Here is a 19752-nt window from a genome sequence, read left to right on the forward strand (position 1 = left end):
ATCCCCACCCTCTCCAGGCTTCACAGTCCAAGGCAATGGGGGTCTGCCTTCCATGGCGTTGGAATCACAAGCTGACAGGTCTGGTCTGCAGCCGGGCGTGCTCCACAGGCACTTCTCATCTCTCCTTAAATGCAGGTGTCTGTGCTTACCGCTGTCCTGCCACCATTGCTGCTGCTGCCGCTGCCGCCAGCACAGCTTGACTTCTCTGCCCCAGCTTTGCCCCTCCTACCTGTCAGACGAGCACCACTTCTTTATAACTTCATATGTTGAACTTCCATTTATTTTCTGGAACTTCTGGTTATTTCTGGTTTTGCAGTAGTTGTATTCCTTCTTATTTGTGGAGGGAGATGGAGTGTGTCAGTCTAGGCCTCCATCTTGGCCAGAAGTCCAAACAAGTCCTTTCTTTAGGTTATAAATGACTTATTTTAGAATTACATATACTAGGAGATGCATATTGTTTTTGCCTACAAAGCTTTTCTTCTGCCTTCCTTAGGTTACAGAACCAAGGACTACCATGTATGACCTATAAGGGTTGAGTGGGTACATAGCTCCAGGAGGTCCCATTCACATAGATTATAACATGAATTAGAGTTCCAAAGCTCTACAACATGGTGGCCCTGACATACATAACTCATTTGGTAAATTCTCCTCATCCACCTAAGTAATCCAACCTTGCTGTGGGCCACAGAAATAGAAATATGATCCAGGCCAGTCAGCCAAATAATTATCTATAGAAATCACCATTGATTATTATTGGTCTAGGCACATGACCCGAGGAAAGCAAACATCACCCTTTAGGGGAATTCTGAGATTTCTAATACTAAGAAGCATGGAAGTCTAGAGCTGCTAGAGGTTCTTTTGCTGCAAAAGAATAAAAGCCTACCTGCAAATAAAGTCAACATAGAGGAAAGCAGAAGTGAAAGGAGAAAAGGAGACAGATTCTTGATGGTATGGTTGATGCCCATGTTTATTCCCAGCTCTGCCTTAACTATTCTTGGGCTTTGGGATTATGTGAACTAACAAGTTCCCTCCCTAGTTTAGGAGAGTCCTGTTGGATTTCTGTCCCTTCAACCCAAAGAGTCATGGCTAATACAGATGCATAAACAAATCCATAAATGAGGAACTTGGAATTTGTTTTCTGCCTAACAGAAAACTGAATACTCTACTTATGACAATGAGGATGTCATTTCTCTGCCCACAGCCCTCCAATGGCTTCTCATCTCACCCAAAGAAAAGCTAACTGGCCACATATGACCAGTAGGTCCCTACATTGTCTGGCTTTATCTCCTTCCACTTTCCCCCTTTTGCTCATTCTGTATTCATAACCCTGACCTTGGTGATCCTCACATTTGCCAAGCATACCCCTACCAGAATATATTTGCACTTGCTGTTCCCTCTGCCTGATATACGTTTCTCTAGGTTATCTGCTTGCCTTTATTCTCTGTTCATATGTGAACTTCCTTTGTCACCCTGTCTAAAATCTTACCTTCCCTCTCTGTATTCTTTCCTAGGGCTGCCTTAATAAAAACCACAGATGGGTGGCTTACACAACAGAAATTTATTGTCTCACAGTTCTAGAGGCTAGAAGTCTGAGATCAAGGTGTTGGCAGAGTTGGTTTGATTTCAAGGCTGTGAAGGAGAGTCTGTTTCATGCATCTTACCAGCTTCTGGTTGGTTTCCTGGCCATATTTGGTGTTCCTTGGCTTATAGAAGCACCACCTACATCTCTGCCTTCATCTCTATATGGCATTCTCCTTGTGTGCATGTCTGTCCATGTAAAAATTTCCTCTTTTTAATAACAATACCAGTCATATTGTATTAGGACCCACTCTAATGACTTCATCTTGACTTGATCATCTGCAAAGATCCTATTTCCAAATAAAGTAACATTCATGGGTACTGAGACTTCCAACATCTCTTAAGGGGCACAGTTCAACCCATAACATTCTTCTTATGCAACCTTATTTTTCTTTGTAGTGTGCATCATAATCTGAGATATAAATTTAAGTTTTTACCAACTTAATGTCTCTCCCCCAATTAGGATATAAGTTTCATGAACATAGGAATATAATGTTCAAATATGTGTTAAATTAGTTGAATGCTAAACAGGAAACTAGGCTCTCCTATTTTAAACTACTAAAGTCTGAAACTTCTTTTTTGCAAAGTTAACTATTTAAAGAAAGTAAGGTTTCTCAGATGTCTTGAATGTGTATAGTCAGTGTCTCAAGACTCACTGGAGGTCTATCCAAAATTTCTGTAACACTACCAAATACCTTTCTTTGGAAACAGGAAGGTGGATAGAAACACTCTGAGGAAGAATGGAATTTGGGAGTGGTAGGCTGAGCAGGGGACATGTGAGAAGTGGTAGAAGTTGAGTGAGGTTAAGAGTGGTCAAGCTCTGGCAAAATTTACAAGTAGTGATCCTGTTGCCTGACTTCATGATAAAAGTCTGCCATTGGCCTTCAACAAGGTTACATTGTGTTCGTTACCCATTAAAAAGTATTTTTAATGTGAAAACAAATTGTGCCTGCTGCAGATATTAGAAGCTAACCTACTCCTCTGTCATTTATTGAGATGTATTATCTATGTATAATTTTATCAAGTTGTATTACTATTATGTGTCTTTCATATGTCACCCCATTGGAATATGAGCTGACGAACAGGGGGCCTGCGTCTTTGCTGGCCCACTGGCTATCAAAAGACAAGGGGTAAATTAAAAGAAAATATTTACAGCATACACACATAATAAAGAGTTAAGATCTTTTATTTTACCTAAAGCTTGTATAAATCAATAAGACAAATGACCCAGTGAATCAAAGGAAGTACAGATGCTATATAAACATATGAAAAGTTGCTCAATTTGGCCAGCAGCCAGGGAAATACAAATTAAAATAATAACAAAACTGAATCTTTGTCCATCTGCTTGGCAAATGTTAAAAAGTTTGATAACTTCCAAGCTGGTGAGAATGTGAATAATCAGACACTCTCATATTTCTGGACGTGGGGCAGTATGTGAAAACTATATTTTCAATTTCAAAATAAACTGAGTTTTTGACCTAAAAACCCCATATTTAGGAATCTATCCTACAAAAAAAAAAAAAGGCAGCCCTCAAAATGATAGATATCAATAAGACTCTAGAATTACTATAGGAAAGACATGGGTCCCCATTTGGTTTTTAACCAGTCAAGAATATGATATTTCACAGAGTGAGAAGAACCTAGATTTCTCCTGGAGAAAGGGAGAAGATGAGGGTCAGGGAAATGGGTGAAATTTGAGGGGCTTTTAGAGAGAAAAGGAGGCTCACCTAGAAATGTGATGAAAGTGAAACTAGCACAGGGTACCTGGAGGTTCTCTGATGCCCCCAAACCATTTGTCACCCAGAGAGAAGAGCCTGGTTGGCTGAGCCTCCAGCTAGCTTATAGCTCCTTAAGACTGCTGGGGTCCTGCTCTTTCCCAGGCAGCCCACAGCAATGACTGAGGCAGGAAGTGGACAGGCCTAGATATTTCCTCCAAACTGTGCTTCACCTTTGTCAGCTCTGACTAGATTGGGTGGCTCCTCCTGCCTATACCAGCTTTCTTCCTGTTCGTTCTCACAGTTTTTATTTCCCCAGAAAGAAACCTTTCCCATCCCTTCCCTGCCTCAGCACCTGCTCCCAAGAGAGCCCAGCTGGCAGAGCTAAAGACCCCTCATTTGCAACTACTGAGGTTTCACACTAGTGGGATTTTTTTTTAAGACTCTGGAAGGGACCATGTCTCATTTTAATGTCAAGTTTGGGAATTAAAGCCCAGTAATTGCCATTTTGTTCTCTGCCACACAGTCACTGTTTAACTTGAGCTGAGTAAACAATCACAAATTCCCTCAGGAACACATTCCTTTTTTTGGGTATTAAAGAGAAATAAAAAAAAATTCAGGAGGGACCTGCAAATATTACTATAAAACTTTCTAACTTTTATGAGCAATACTCATAATTTTAGAACAAGAAAAGATCTTGAAGTTTATCCTAATTTGAACCCTTCCTTTTGCATCAGAGTACTTGTCCATAGAGCCCTGGAAAATTGTAATCTAGATATCTAGTTACAAAAACAAACAAACAAACAAAAACAACCCTGCAATTGTCTTAGTAAAGACAGTTATTGTTTCAAATAATTATAACTTGTGTTTTTTCATTATTCAGAAGCACTGTAGTAACCAGGTGGTAACACCTACCTAGACAAACTTGCATTTAAGTTATTATAGGGGAGAAGAAAAAGCTCAATCTTTAGGATCTTATTCTTTTTTCACTTGAATATAATTTCATTCTCATTGTTTTCAACTCACCAGTTGAATTTTTAAAAAGGACAATTCAGTTTTCTTTTTCAGGAAAACAACACATAAGGCTACTTGGCCTTGTGGTCTATGTGCTGGGGAATTTACAGGTATATTAATTTAGTGCAGTATGTTTTTGGGAGAAGGGGCATTCTGTGTTTTGTGAGGAAATAAAAAATGTGTTTAAAATGTGTAACTTTTAAAAGAAACATTAATAAATAATTATTGTTTGCTTAATAAATTTTTAAATATATTAAGGGGAAGCTTGACATTCAAAATTGTTTTTCTGTGTTTAATAGGGAATAAATTTGTCAATTCCTTTTATTCTCTAAACACACCTTTCTCTGCCCTCTTTTTCTATCTCTGCTGAAATTACATCTCCACTTGGCTCTTTCTACTTTATAAAAAAAGAGAAGCTCAACTTAGGACCCAGGCTGCCTAAACTTTCTTCACTGATCTACTTTCCACCCAGGCTGGCCTGGAGCAGATGAGGTTATAGAGATTGCTCAGCATTGTAGGAAGACCCCAGTCCCTACACCCTTTTCTGTTGCTGTTTTGAGGATCTCTGCTGCACCATCTACCTTCTCTCTCCTATGACCCACTGACCCAGTAATTCCCAAAGCAAGATGACTGATGATCTAAGTCCAACTATATCTGGTTTCATCAACACCATGGAACAGCCAAGTTGTCTACACAAAAGGGTGGTTTCAGCTACAAATTACAGGCAGATGGCTGAGCATCTTTTCTGTGCTACTAAAATTGAGACAGGTTGTTTTCAAATCAAAGGCAATCATTTTCTTACCGAACCAAGTGGGGATTTGGTTGCCCACTACCACCGAAAGGCAAATTCCAGAGGCAGAGGTTGGTGAGAAAGGAAAGAATGGCAGACTCTTGTCTCAAAAGCCCATCCCCTCTGGAAAACCAGAGGAAAGCCCAACCACCCTCAACCAGACCAAAACCAAAGGCAGTGTCCAGAGTTCCTTCTCCCATTTAAAATACTGTCCTTTGGGAACCTCAGGCAGCTGCTGCACAATCATCCAGGTGGCTTAGCTTGTTCCCAGGTTCTATCCAGCTTCAGGCTCCACCCTCAGAGCCTGGGTGTGGGGCCGGCAGCACCACTGGCCATGTGGCTTCCATGGCCAGAATATCCCACAAACACACCAGCCAGTACATTCCCAACGTGGGCAAGAAAGCAACCCTTCCTTCCCCTGGGTTTATATTAGTTTCCTGTGTGGGCCAGACCAGGTGCTTTTCTTAGCCCAAACTTCCATGTACTTCAGGAGGGTCCAGCCCCTAACCAATCCCTTCTTTTTCCCCAGGCTAGACTGACAGGTTTCTTTGATACAGCACCTCCGCCTGCTGCCATCTTGCCCTCTATGGCAGGTATGCCTGGCCTCCCCTGGTACTATCCCCAATCAAGTACCAGAAGGGAATAGGAGGGCTTCCCCCTCCATCCAGTTGTCTCACTAGCCTTATGCATGCTCAATGTAATGCCTCCTCCTGCCACCATCTTGCCCAGGGGTGGGGGGTGTGCCACGAGGCTATCGGCATCAATTTGAGTGAATGACATTTACTTATACATGTTCATATATATATGTTAGGTGTTGGATAACAGCGATAAGTGTCTGTGTTCACAAGCATGGAGTTCAGGATATTACTACAACTATAAATATATGTATAAACACATGTATATGTGTAATAGTGTATCCCATGACATGAATAAAAAATTGTTTTCCCATTTAAATCTGAAAATAAAGTTTAAATGGGAGGTGCCCCAAAATATTAATTAGCATTTTTAGTAATAGCTCAGGATAAATTGAGTTCCTTTATAATGAGCTTATGATTGATAAAGATAGATCATTTTTGAGAAGAGACAAAGTGAGCAGCTGGGGCCATATTTCTGACCTCAATCAGCAGACATCTTCTCCACGTAGAACCTGGGAGTAGCAGATTCAGAATTGAATCTAGCATCTCCCTCCAGAGAGATTTGTTTGATCTTCAGCTACAGAAGCCATCTTCCTGCTGTTTCCCTTGAAATCCCACCCTGCTTTTCCTGTACAGTACCCCTCACAAACCACAAGCTGCAGCAACATGGGTGCCCAGCCTGGAGCAGCAGCAGCCAGGATTACCTGGAGCCAAGGGGCCTTCAGAACAAATGCACACCCTTCCTGGGTGATGTTTCAGCTTTGAGAGGAACCCAATCATCAAAGACAATATCTAGCAATGTTACCAACAAGACATATCCTTGATCCATGAACTCCCATGTATTCATTGGGAATCTCAATACTCTTGTGGTCAAGAAATCTGACGCGGAGGCTGTCTTCTCAAAATATGGCAAAATTGTGGGTTTCTCTGTTCATAAGGGCTTTGCTTTCGTTCAATATGTTAATGAGAGAAATACCCAGGCTGTGGTGGCAGGATAGGATGGCAGGATAATTGCTGGCTGGGTCTTAGATATTAATCTGGCTGCAGAGCCAAAAGTGAACCGGGGAAAAGCAGGTGTGAAACGATCTGCAGCAGAGATGTACGGCTCCTCTTCTGACTTGGACTTGGACTTTCAACAGGATTATTATGACAGGATGAACGTATTCCTCCTCCTATTGCTCAGGTTGGAGTGCCCTCGAAATGCCCATGTGTATCAGGAAACACCTCACAAAATGGTAAAGGTGGCTTCGATTCTAAGAGTGGACAGCGAGGATCTTCTTCCAAGTCTGGAAAGTTGAAAGAAGATGATCTTCAGGCATTAAAAAAGAATTGACCTAAGGCTCTGGCTGCTGTGGCTCAATGGATTGAGCATCGGCCTGCAAGCCAAGTGTTGCTGGTTCAATTCCCAGACAGGGCACATGACTAGGTTGTACGTCAGGTCCCCAGTTGGGGACGTGAGTGAGAGGCAACCACACAGTGATGTTTCTCTCCCTCTGTTTCTCCTTTCCCCTCTCTCTACAAATAAATAAATAAACAAACAAATAAATAAATTTTTTTTTTAAAAAAAATGGAATTGACCTAGGTAAAACAAAAAGTGGATTCTCCCCTGGAAAGACTGGAAAGACTTGAAAAGGAACAGAGCAAATGAGGAGTAGAGATGAAGAAGGATAGTCAGAAGAGGAGCAGAGCAGCATCTCCCTGGAGAAAGATGAGACTAACCTGAAGATAGAGTCTGCAGGGGGAGGAGCTGCAGATGACACTGCTGAGGAGGGGGACCTACTGGCTGATGATAATGGAAATGGCAGGGGAGGATTAGGTGAAAACCACGGGAAAGGAAAGAAAGAGGTGTTGGAGGGGCATCGGGGACACATGAAGTGCCTCTAAGTCTGTCCCATTTGTGTCTGTTCCTCATAACTGGAGTTGATCAAGGATGATGCAAAAGAGGCTGAGGAAGGAGAGGATGACAGAGATGGCGCCAATGGTGAGGATGACTCTTAACACATAGTGGGGTTTAGAAATGTCATCCCATGACTTCTTTACCTAGGCGCTTGTCTAAGACCAAAGTTTTCACCAGGTGCTCTCCCCTAGTATCTTCAGCACATGCTCACCGTTCTCCCCATCCTTGTTGCTCCCATGCTCATTAATTCATAATTGTCCTGTTCCTAGTCCCATTTTCACTTCGTCTGACGTTCCAAGTAGTTAACTCTTACCCTGTAATTTTTGCTTTTAATTTTGATACCTCTTTACGACTCAACAATAAAAAGGATGCATGGTTTTTATCAGCTGTCTCCAAAATAATCTCGCTATGCAGGGAGTACAGTTCTTTTCATTCATACATGAGTTCAGTAGTTGCTTCCCTAACTGCAAAGGCAATCTTATTAGTTGAGTAGCACCTGAGAGCAGCTTTGAGTTAGAGGTGTATGTGTTAGCCCCACGTAAGAGTGCTATGTGGGGCTATTCAGCACAATTTAACAATGTATTTTGTGAATGAGAGCTGGCATGTCAAATGCATTCTCTAGGATAATTATTAGTATAATAGTCTTAAGATTCGTTTTCTAAAGTTGATACTGTGGGTTATTTTTGTGAACAGCCTGATGTTTGGGACCTTTTTTTCTCACAATAAAGACATCCTTATTAAAGCAGGAAATAACAATTTAAAAAAAGATCAAACTGACACCTATAAAAATTAGCTTAGGAAAACCTTGGCTTTAGCAGTTAGGGGAGAAACTGGCCTTAGAATCTGCCCTTTGTTGTACTTAAGCCAAGCAAAGATTATACAAAGCTTTTCTTTACACAACAGGAATGGATAAGACCTGATGATGATTATCTTTAATTTATTATGTATTACTAAATAGTAATATAGTTTCTCAATTATTAACTAAATATTCTCAGCCTGTGGTGAGGGAGAGGAGGAAATAAGAGAGCACAGAATCAGAAGCCACCTGGTCCTGGCCCCATATTTATTAAGGGCCTTGAATTTAGGCTTTTGACATTACCTCAAAAGGAAGTTACACAAAGATATTGTGATGGGATTGAAAGAAAACACCCTTATCCAAATTTAAAATTAAAGTCCATAAATAACTAAACTGTATTACCTTTAGTATACTTTGGACTTTAAAATTAAATCTTTTAATTATCTTCTGACTAGCACAACAGTTTTGTGTTGTAATTTTCTTGTGTTAAAGGCATCAACTCTTGAAATGTAAACTTTCAAAACACAAGTTTTAAACCTAATTTTAGGGTTAAAAGAACATTTAATATAGTCTAAAAACCTCAAAAATAATAGAGTCAGCCTGGATCTTTCTCAGGCTTTGAGAAACCCTGAAATTATTTGGATAGGATGCAAATATTTCCACACAGTAGCAGGAGCATTTTCATATAAGAACCTATAGTCTAAGAAATCTGGTGGGGCGGGTAGGGGAGGAAAGAAATTTTTGTATGTTTCAAATGAAAATTCCGTGCATTTCTCCCACCAACCCCGTACTGGATTTTACGCACTTCACGGAGTCTTACTATTCTAATGTGTTAATGCATATGTATAATATACAGTATTTGCACCTTCAAAGCATGCTTTCTCAATCTGAAGTCACTTACCTGCCTTGGTAATCTGATAGAAATAGCGTGTGTGAAGTTATGAATGTTCAACCAGAGTAAACTGCATGAAGAATGAAAGTTCTCGGACACTCAAGGCCTTGAGCACAGAGATGTTTTAAAGGAGAGAGGAGTGACAATTAAAACAATAAGGAAGTCAACTCTCATGAGTTAGAAAGGAAGGTTAATTCTGGGTAGCAGGTTAACAGAGGTCATTATTTGAATTATAAATATCTTGAAAGGGAACTTCTTGTTTGCCCAGTTCCCACAACTGCATTGTCTCCTAGGGAAACATTCATAGCTACCCCAGCAAATCCTATACAGCATGTTGGAGACAACTATATTGGTTCCTCTTAATAGACTGGAATACGAAGCCAGCTGTGAAGCAGGGGTGGGGAAATTATATCTTCAAGGCCAAAAGGAATTGGCCTGACAAAAGCCATTTGGAGAACCATAAGGGAGAAAAGGCTACAATTAGCAACGAAGATGAAAAGAGGGTGTGAGTCTGAATTCCATCTCTGCTATGGGGTTAATGTACTCCTAATGGTCTTAACTCAAGTGCTTAAAATAAAAGCACAATGGAGGAGGAAGGCTCCTGTCAGCAGCCCCGCCCTACGAGTACATTTCTAAAGGCTGAAATACAGTCTACTGAGTAATGAAGGCACAAGTTGTAACTCCCTAGGATTCCACAAAGGCAGGTGGAAGGAAGATTATAAACCATCGTGGTGTTCTAGGAAGGAATGTAACAGACACAGGAAAGTAATGGCTTATTCCATGGTGACAAGAAATATACTTCAAAGGAAAATCTGTGAATGGTCCCTGATGTCTTTTGGTTTCTGTGTTACATCTCTCAGGGTGGGCGTATGCTCTGCATGCATAATTTCAAGGATTCCTCACAGCAGCACATTTTTAGATAAGGCAACTGACCTCAAAGAGTCAGTTTGCCTGAGATTCGGTCAGAAAGTTGGGCTTTTGATCCACTTAACCCTAAAAATTATGCTATTTCTACAGGATCATTCCATGTCATTCTTACTGTTATTTTAACTATTGCTTGCAAATTAACCTGACTTCCCCCCTTTTTATGGGGAATTACCCAGGCTTGAACTTTTGAATATCTTTGACCCTTCCAATTAATCATTCCATCTACTAAGCACCTACTAAGGCAGTGGTTCTCAACCTTCCCAATGCCTCGACCCTTTAATACAGTTCCTCATGTTGTGGTGACCCCCAAACATAAAATTATTTTCGTTGCTACTTCTTAACTGTAATTTTGCCACTGTTATGAATCGTAATGTAAATATCTGATATGCAGGATGTATTTTCATTGTTACAAATTGAACATAATTAAAGCATAGTGATTAATCACAAAAACAATATGTAATTATATATGTGTTTTCCAATGGTCTTAGGCGACTTCTGTGAAAGGGTTGTTCGACTCCCAAAGAGGTCACGACCCACAGGTTGAGAACCGCTGTACTAAGGGCTAGGCATTGGGGTTGAAGAATGAATGAAATACAATGCCTGTTCTTAGAGAGCATACAGTTCATACATAGACTCAGTTACTAAACTTTGTAGGATTCACTTATACATCTAACCACATCTTTCTATTTCGTATCTCCTCCTGACTCAGGCTTCACTGCCTCCTACTTAAACAACAGTCTTACAACTGGTCTCTATTTGTTATTAGCCAGGGTCAGAGAACTACTCATAGCATTTCCAGCAAGCTAAAGAATTTTTAAAAAGTAATGGGGGGACATCCAGAAACAAGCGACAGTGGGACTCTGTAACCATGTCGAGGGCCTAAGTGTTCCAGAGCTGCTGCCCCTCAGGAGCTATAGTAACTGAGGGAAGCGGCTAGAAAACCCCTCTCTTTCTGCCCTCTGATCTTCTGGTGCTGCCCTCTGCAAAATTCAGAAGTCAGCTAGGTCTGCAGTCGGCCGAGGTCAGCCACCCCTTGTGGAGAAACAGGGAATGGATCAAGTAGGGGCAAACAGAGAATAACCAGCCCTCTATCATTTACTCAAAAAATATGTACTGAATGTGTCATAGACACATTTTTCCTTTACTGAGCTTACAGTTTGGGGGAGGCTGCTGAGAAAAAGAAAACCCTAATGAGGCTAATTCAAACAGAAGTAGGAGCTGTATAGAAAAGGAACCCAGTTCTATAAGAAAGAGTATAACGAAGGAAACTTAACCAACTCTGAGAACCAGGGAAGGCTTCCCCAAGAAAGGGACAGGAGCTGAGAGTAAAGGCGGAGATTAGAGAGGAGAGAAAACTTGAGAGAGCATTTAAGCAGAGGGCACCACAGGGCAAAGTGCCCGCCTGGAAGGAGGGAGCAAGGCTCATCCCAGGAACAAAGAGAAGCACAGTGCAGATAGCCAGGAGCGGGGCCAGGGCAGATCAAGGAAGGTTTTGTGGGTCAGGTTAAGGATTTTGGTGCAAATCTTAACAGCAAGTGGGAAGCCAACAGAGTTTTAATTCAGGGAAGGAATGAGGATGGGAGTGGACACAGTCAGATATCAGAACTGTTTGGGGAGACCAGTTACTATAATCCGCAGCCTGAATGGGAGGGGTGGGTAGAGACCACTCTAGGCTACTGGGGAAGTCCAGGTGACAGAATGAGAGCACAACCCAAGACGGCCACAGTGGAGATGGAGGGCAGGAAAGACACTAAGAATGACTTAGGAGCCATAATAGGACCTGGCCGCACAGTGGCCATAGGGACGGAGTGAAGTCTGAGAATGGCTCCTAGGTTCTGGCTTGAACAAATGGTTAAGGTATCACTGAGCTGGGAAAAGTTGTAAGTCAGGTTTGGGGATTGTTATGGGTTGAACTGTGTCCCCTAGAAAAAGCTATGTCAAAGTCCTAACCCCTGCTACCTCAAATATGATCTTATTTGGAAATAGGGTCTTTACAGAGGTAACCAAGTTAAAATGAAGTCATTAGGGTGGGCTCTAATCCAAAATGACTGATATACTTTTAAAAGGGGAAAATTTGGACACAGAGACATGCATAAAGGTAGGACCATGTAAAGACACAGGGAGAACACAATGTAAAAGTCAAGGAAAGCCTGCAGGTACCAGAAGCTAAGAAAGCGACATGGAGTAATCAACGCTGCCAGCACCTTGATTTTGTACTTCTTAACTCCAAAACTGAGACAATAAATATCTGCGGCTTAAACCACTCAGTTTGTGGTAACTTGTTATAGCAGCTCTAGGAAACAAATGTAGGGATGAAAATCAGAAATTAGACCCTGTGCAAGCTGAGTTTAAGGGTCTATTTGAGAAACAGCATAGCAAAGTGCTTAAGAGCATAAACTGTGGAGCCATCTACTCAGGTATGAAGCTAGGCTCTGCTACTTACCAGCTGTGGGGACACACGCAAGTTAACAGAAATCTTTTAGCCTCAGTCTCCTCATCTATAGCTAAGAATAATATTACTTTTCTAATAGAGTTGTTAGGTGGAGCAAATGGGCTGATTGTAAAGTAATTAAAACAGTGCCTGGCACATAGTAAGCACTATAGAAGAGTTTATTTAAAAATAGACAAATATGTAAAGTATACAAGTACTGAACAGAGTTCAATATAAGAGTCTGGAATTCAGAAGAGAGTTCTCCATTTCAATATTGGGAGTCACTAACATGTAACTGATACTGTAGGGAAGAAAACAATGGCTGAGAGAAAGAAGTGGATGAGAAGAGGATAAGGCTTCTGGCCTGGTGTTGACAGCTTCAGCATTTAATGGCTAGACAGAGGAAGTTGAATCATCAAAGGAGACAGCAAAAATGGCTAGAGAAAACCATAATGAGACACCATCTCACACCGACTTGTGTCCCCCTCCCCCCAAATTCATATGTTGAAGCCCTAATCCATAATATGACTATTTGGAGCTAGGGGTAATCAAAGTTAGATAAAGTAATAAGGGTGGGCCCTAATCCAATAATATTGATGTCCTTGTAAGAAGAGTAAGAGGCACCAGAGAACTCTCACACCCCCGCACAGAGAAAAGGCCATGTGAAGACGTGGCAAGATGGTGCTATCTGCAAGCCAGAAAAGGAGGCCTAATCAGAAGCCAACCCTGTTGGCATCTTAATGTTGTACTTCCAGTCTCCTGACTGTAAGAAAATAAATTTCTGTTGTCTAAGTCTCCTAATCTGTGTCATTCTGTTTTGGCAGCCCAAGCAAACTAATACAGTGGCTATAATTTAAAGAATGGAAGATAATAAGTGTTGGTAAGCGTGTGGACAAATTGGAATTCACCCCTAAAGCAAGAGGAGGAGAAGGAGAGATTAGGTGGTGGGGAGTTGAGGGGATTCAGTTCTCTCTGTGAAGCAGAAGGTGATGTCCACCACCTGGATGTAGCAGAGGAGTGAGAGGGGAGGATAGAAGTTTAAAGGAGTGGAAGAGTGAACAGGAGCGAAGATGGATTGTCAGGCCTGTGGAGTTGTTGGAAGCTGGCTGTCTTGAATTTATCTTGCACCACTTTGCCCTGGAGTGTGGCTTTCTGCAACATTGTTCAGCTCCTCAAGTCAGATATGAAGAAAGCACAGAAAGAGGGCCTCCCCTGGTCTAGAGTTTTCCTAGATGGTACAAAATTGGAGATGCAGGAGAGTTTAAAGCTGAAGAGGCAGAGGCCACAGGGAAGTTCAAGGGTCCCCAGGGTTGTGGAGGTGGGGGAGGAGAGGCCAGTAGGGTCAGGGGCTAGTAAGTAAATAGCATCACTGTGTGCCACACACTCTTGTCAGGGGACCTTTTTTAAGGTACAATTCCAATCATGTCCCTCCCTATGAACCCACCAATGTACTATAGACTGAGCTTGTATTAAAAGCCTTCCCCAGTAGGGCCCAGAGACATTGCTTGCACATATCTCCAAAACCTCCTCTGTCATCTTCTGCTCCTTCTGTTCTTCTTGGATTACCCACCCAGTGTGAAAACAAATTGGTCCGTAAGTATCTCCGCTGCTTTCTCACCTTTACTCCATTGCTTATTATTTTTGACCCTCAGGAACACCCTCTCCATGACATCAATCACTCCTTTACCAGTGTTCTTATGGTACTTAATGAACATTTCTATTACCTCCTTTGTCACACTTTGTTGTAATTTTTTGTTTACTTTTATAGAGTGTATCTGTATTAGTCATCTGCCCAGCATCCCTTCCCCCATGGCCCCTCCCATCCTTTGGTAACAGGTCCCCCAAAGTTTGAGAACTGCCCTTCCTTCACTCATTGTGGATCTGGTGTGGCTCCTGAATGTGGCTCCTGCCTGGCTATAATTATGAGCACATGACCCAAGTCCAGCCAATCAGTGTCTCTTCTCAGCATCCTATAAGTGGGAAGTAAAAAGATCTCTCTTGCTTAAGTCTACTAACCGAGATGATGTAAGCCAGAAGCTGTCTGTGGCCAGTTTCCACGCCACGACTCCTAACCAGTACCACATAGAGGAAGTACTATTGTAATGGGGAAAAAGGAGGAGACTGAAGCAGAGATCACATTATTTGGCCTCTGAGATCTACTTATGCCTGATGCCATTTACCTGCCTGCACCTCACAACTGCACAAGCCATTTAAGTGGCTCTTGCTTTAGCGAGCATGATTTGGTTTTGTTTACTTGTCCCTGAGAAGGTTCTCGATGAATACATGTCATCCCCTCTGCCTAGACTCTAAGCTCTTGACTGGACACAGAGACTTTGCATCCCAGCATCAAGTATAATGGGTGTTCAATAACGTGAAATAAATGTTGAAATCCTAACAACCACTCCAGGTCCAATTTCATTTACTTCTATAAAAATTTTACTGAACCACCAAACCAATTAGAATCATTTGCAGAACCCTAAAGCAACTGTCTGTGATTCTTGGTGACACTTTATAGATTCTGTTTCTCATTTTAGTTGTTTGTATCCTTGGCCATCTCTCCCTACTGGATCATAAGTAAGTTGGTTGCAGGGCTTACATCTGTGTAGTAGGTGCTCAATAAAAGTTAACTGTTCTAAGTTGCACTCCTATGTGCCAGTTTTTGTGCAGAGGAAAAATGATAGATGAGACCGAGTTTTTGGCCTGGAGGTGTTTGCTGCACAAGTTCAACAAATAATGTTGTAAATTGCCTTAGCTTGAATAGAAAATGAATAAAAGAGAAATAAAGTAACATATATCCCTTTTGGAGAAACAAGCTCTAAACTGAGAGCAAAAGATATTTTTATCAGTAAGTGTCAAAAGAATGAGGAACAAGCTCAGAAACGTTTTATAAATAGATCAGGAACCAAATATACTGGAAATATAAAACCCCTCATAAAGTAATGTCAAAACAACATTTGTCTGAACATAATTTAGCCACTGTAGGAGTCACTAAATCCTCTTTCCATTGTCTCCAAATTCTTTTACAGCTAAATAAGGGTAGGTTAACTTGATCCCCTGTGTGTCTAACCTTGGGTAAACACATGGACTATAAAATGCCCTGCTTCTCCAGAGACCACTCAATGAAGCTATTTCTGCTCTATGTTAAATATGGTGGGAGAACTTTGTTCAACTCAGAGGCCCCCATAGCCACCCACACAGAAATTTGCAACGTGCAGATATTCTGGGACTATCTGTTAAATGAATGGTGAGCAATTCAAAGAAATCTCCCCGAAGGTGTGATCATATCCAACTCCTTCACATTGTTTCCTCTTCAGCCCCCCTTCACAAGTTTAAGAGTCCAGTCCTGGATAGCCAAATTGAAGCAAATGTTTATGCAAGAACCCAGGAATATTAGTCTAATCTCTAGCAGCCTTGGGCGAATCAGGCAAAAAGCATCCGGAGAAGTATGCCCAAATCTTATATGTCATCTCAGCTGTAATAGCACTGTTCAGTGTCCTCAGTCACCTAAAAGTCTTCCTGTTACAGTTAGGACATGGAGAGACCAGCTGGTTGGCTGCTCAGTAAGATGTCATCACAAAGCGGCATTACCAAGGTGAGGTACCAAAAGGCTTAGAGCTTCAACTTTAATGGGCCAGAAACTTGATTAGACCTACTCTCTCCAGATAGGTGTATTCAGGCAGGGTTTTCCAGAGAAACAGGAGCAACAGGATATATAGAGATATATACGAGGAGATTTATTATAGGAAGCGGCTCAGGCGGCATGGAGGCTGAAAATCCCACAATCTGCAAGATAGAGAACCAGGAAAGCCATTCATGTAAATCTGTCTGAGTCCAAAAGCCAGGGACTGGGAGAGGGGAAGTGATGCTTACATCTCCATCGGAGTGAGAAAGCACAAGAACCAGAATCCTTGATATCCGAGGTCAGGAAAAGACAAATGTCTCAGCTCAAGTTAAGGGAGCAAATTCACTCTTCCTCTGCCTTTTTATTCTAGTCTGCCCCTCGGCTGATTGGATGATGCCCACCACATGGATGAAGGCATTTTTTTTTTTTTTTACTCAGTCTACTGATTCCAATGCTAATCTCTTCCAGAGACACTCTCACAGACACACCCAGAAATAATGTTTCTTTTTTAACCAGCTATGTGGCAACCCTTATCCCAGTCAAGCTTATGATACATATAGCTAACCATCATAGTAGGGGTGATCAGATTCTGGGAAATTGAATTTCACTCCCCTTAAAAACACTTCCCAAGGGGTCACAGATTCAACCAACCTAAAATTCAGTCCTTCTATAGTAGTGAAATAAATACAGAAATTTTATGCACAAAAAAGTAAGGACATTTTTTTGTGTGTGTGCACTTATAAGAAGAGGGGATTAGTATGTTATACTCCTGCATAGTTTAATATTTTTACAATAAGTATTGCTTTTATATTAAAATATACATTTTTATTATTGTATCAAATAATTCATCTGCGAGATCAATTTCTGGTTCTATGAAAGTAAAGGCCATGTTTTGTTTTGCCCTGCCACTGAGCCTCTAGCACGCAGCACAACATCTAAGACATTGTAGTGCCACATAAATATACAGATAAGCTTGTTTTGTCAATCTATTCTAATTTTAAAAGTGGTCACCTTCATGTTAATCAGGGAAAGGCCAACTAGTTCATACAGTAACACTTTAGACACTATATAGTCCATAATTTCCCAACTTGCAGATTGTGGCTATTAGTGATTTGTGAAATCAATGTAGTGAGTCATAGCTGGCCCTTTAGAAAGAATGCAGTAGGAAACAAAACAGTGTGCATGTAATAAGGGTATTATTGTTTCATGAAATTTTGTTTCCGTTTTGCATACACTGTGGGGATGTAAAACGTATTTCTTAACTCTGCATTGTGGTAAAAGAAAAAAAAAATGAGAGCCATTGATCTCATCTAACACACACACACAAACCCCCGGCTCTCCAGCCAGAAAACAAACCGCTTTCAGTTCCCCCGAACACCACTCCATTTTCTACTGTAGGGGACTTGGCACTTCCTATTCCTTTACATGAAATGTACTCGCCCTTGTTGTCTACCAGGAGGGGGAGGTGGCTAGCTTACTCTTCACGATGCTGCTTAAGTGCCTTGCCTTGACCCTTCTGAGCAAAGCCAGACTGCCTCCTGCATGCTTCCACCTCCCTTTCCACCTGATCCATCACTGTCGTCCCTTCCACAGGTGGCCGCTTCTACTGGTGTGGCTCCTCAGAGCAAGGACTTTGTGGTCCTCCACCTTGATGTTGCCAGACCTCACATGATGCCTGTAGCACTCAGTGCGTGACTTTTAAATAATTACAAAGGAAAGCCTTTATAATGAAGAAGGCAGTTCTGTGTGCAATGAAGTAGAATAATGTCCAAATTTGAGTACAACATATGTAATATGCTGCCACGGTGTGTGTGTTTGATCACAGGGAATAGCTTTGAAAGAATACAGAGAAACTGTTAACAATGGTTGTTACTTGGGACATGCATAGAAGGGAGACTAGTATTTCACTATCTGCCTCTTGATTTTTGTGCTATGTGCATGGGTCACCTATCAGTGAAATTAATTAGTAAATATTTCTCCAAAATATGCTATAGGCAATGAATGTAAAAGAGACAAGATTTATGACTTCCAAATATCCCATAATATATCAATAGGGAGACACAGAGAGTTGTTTTCTATTGACTGATTTTTTTTTTTAAGAAACTGTATTGTCTATGGAACTTAAAGGTAAACATAGACTTTTCCTGATTTATAGCAAAAAGGAGAAGTGGCCTCTTCCTCTCATCAGGAGAGCAGCCTGGGTGTAAGGAGACAGGGGATGAGGGGGGTGGATGGAATTGCAGTTTCTAAGAAATGCGCAAACCTCCAGTCTTTATGGAAAACCACAGATCATTAGGAAGGCCTGACTAATGAACACTTGGCAGTTGTCAAAGAAGGCAATTGTAACAAAGGATAAGCTAATTTTGTAACCGTTTGGAGAACAAGTTTCTTCCTCTGACAGTGCTCTGGCTGGGCTCTCCAAATGCTTCACTTCATTAAAACATTCTTTTATATATGCCTAATTGTTGGTATTAAAAGAGCTGCTTATTACAGACCCGGGTTTCTATAGCAACAGTAAAATGAATGCCAAAGTGTCTGAAGCATTGAGTAAAATAATATACACTAATAATAGGTAGCCCTGTGAATCCTTTAATAAAACAACTCATTGGGAGTCAGCTACTCTACATGTTGGAACAAGAATGGCTGAGGAGCTCTGCAAACTTTTAAAACCCCAGCAAAATGACTCCTGTTAAAGTCACTGAAATGATTCTGTGACTCCTGTTAAAGTCACTGAAATTATTTTTTAAAAATTCATGGCTACTTTAGGAATATCATCAGGATGTTCTAAGCATCTCTGTTAGAAGAAAAGATCATTTTCTCTTTTACAGTATATGCTCAGAATCTGTCTCCTTAATATTCTCTCTCTCTCTCTCTCTCTCTCTCAAGTGCCTGCTGAAATGCTGGCGGGTGACCTTGGCCCTCGGCCAGGACCTGCCCCGTGGCTGCCTCTGAAAGCACAGGGGAACTTGCTCCCTTCGGCTGAGTCTGCCATGTTCCTCTCCTGAGAAGAGAGGATGAACTCCAAATAAGGGGCTGGCCCTAAGATGGGCCCTTTCTGATTTATGTTTTCAAATGTAAATTCTTTCCTGAAATAAGTTCTTTTCTTGACTTACTGTAAAGGTGTTGGCAGGATTGGTTTTGTTATTGGTGAAACGCCATCTGTTACTAGTGAAAGTGGGGCTCTTGTGCTATTTAAAGGAAAAGAATTTCCTGAGACCCAGATGAGAGGATGTAGCTCTGTGGTATATATATCGATGATGTAAAATTAAGGCAGTTCTCCTCCCGGCTTCCCAATGTCCCATCTCCATTCATCGGCCCTGGAAAAAGTCCAGTCTTGTCTTCAGTAGGGCTAGGATAAAGGCCACTTCCCATTGCTTCAGGGGGTGGGTTCAACTCCCAACCAATCCCTTCTTTCCCCAGGCTAGACTGACAGGCCTCTCTGATCCAGCACCTCC

The 19752-nt window shown here is 41.5% G+C and overlaps 1 pseudogene; it reads left to right on the forward strand.

The window, feature by feature from the left end:
* The first annotated feature begins 5683 nt into the window (after window positions 1-5683).
* Window positions 5684-7730, forward strand: LOC150004220 (heterogeneous nuclear ribonucleoproteins C1/C2-like; annotated as a pseudogene).
* Window positions 7731-19752: the final 12022 nt, after the last annotated feature.

This window comes from Furipterus horrens, unplaced genomic scaffold (assembly GCF_987537825.1).
Source record: "Furipterus horrens unplaced genomic scaffold, mFurHor1.1.pri manual_scaffold_7, whole genome shotgun sequence".
In the NCBI taxonomy this organism is placed as follows: Eukaryota; Metazoa; Chordata; class Mammalia; order Chiroptera; family Furipteridae; genus Furipterus; species Furipterus horrens.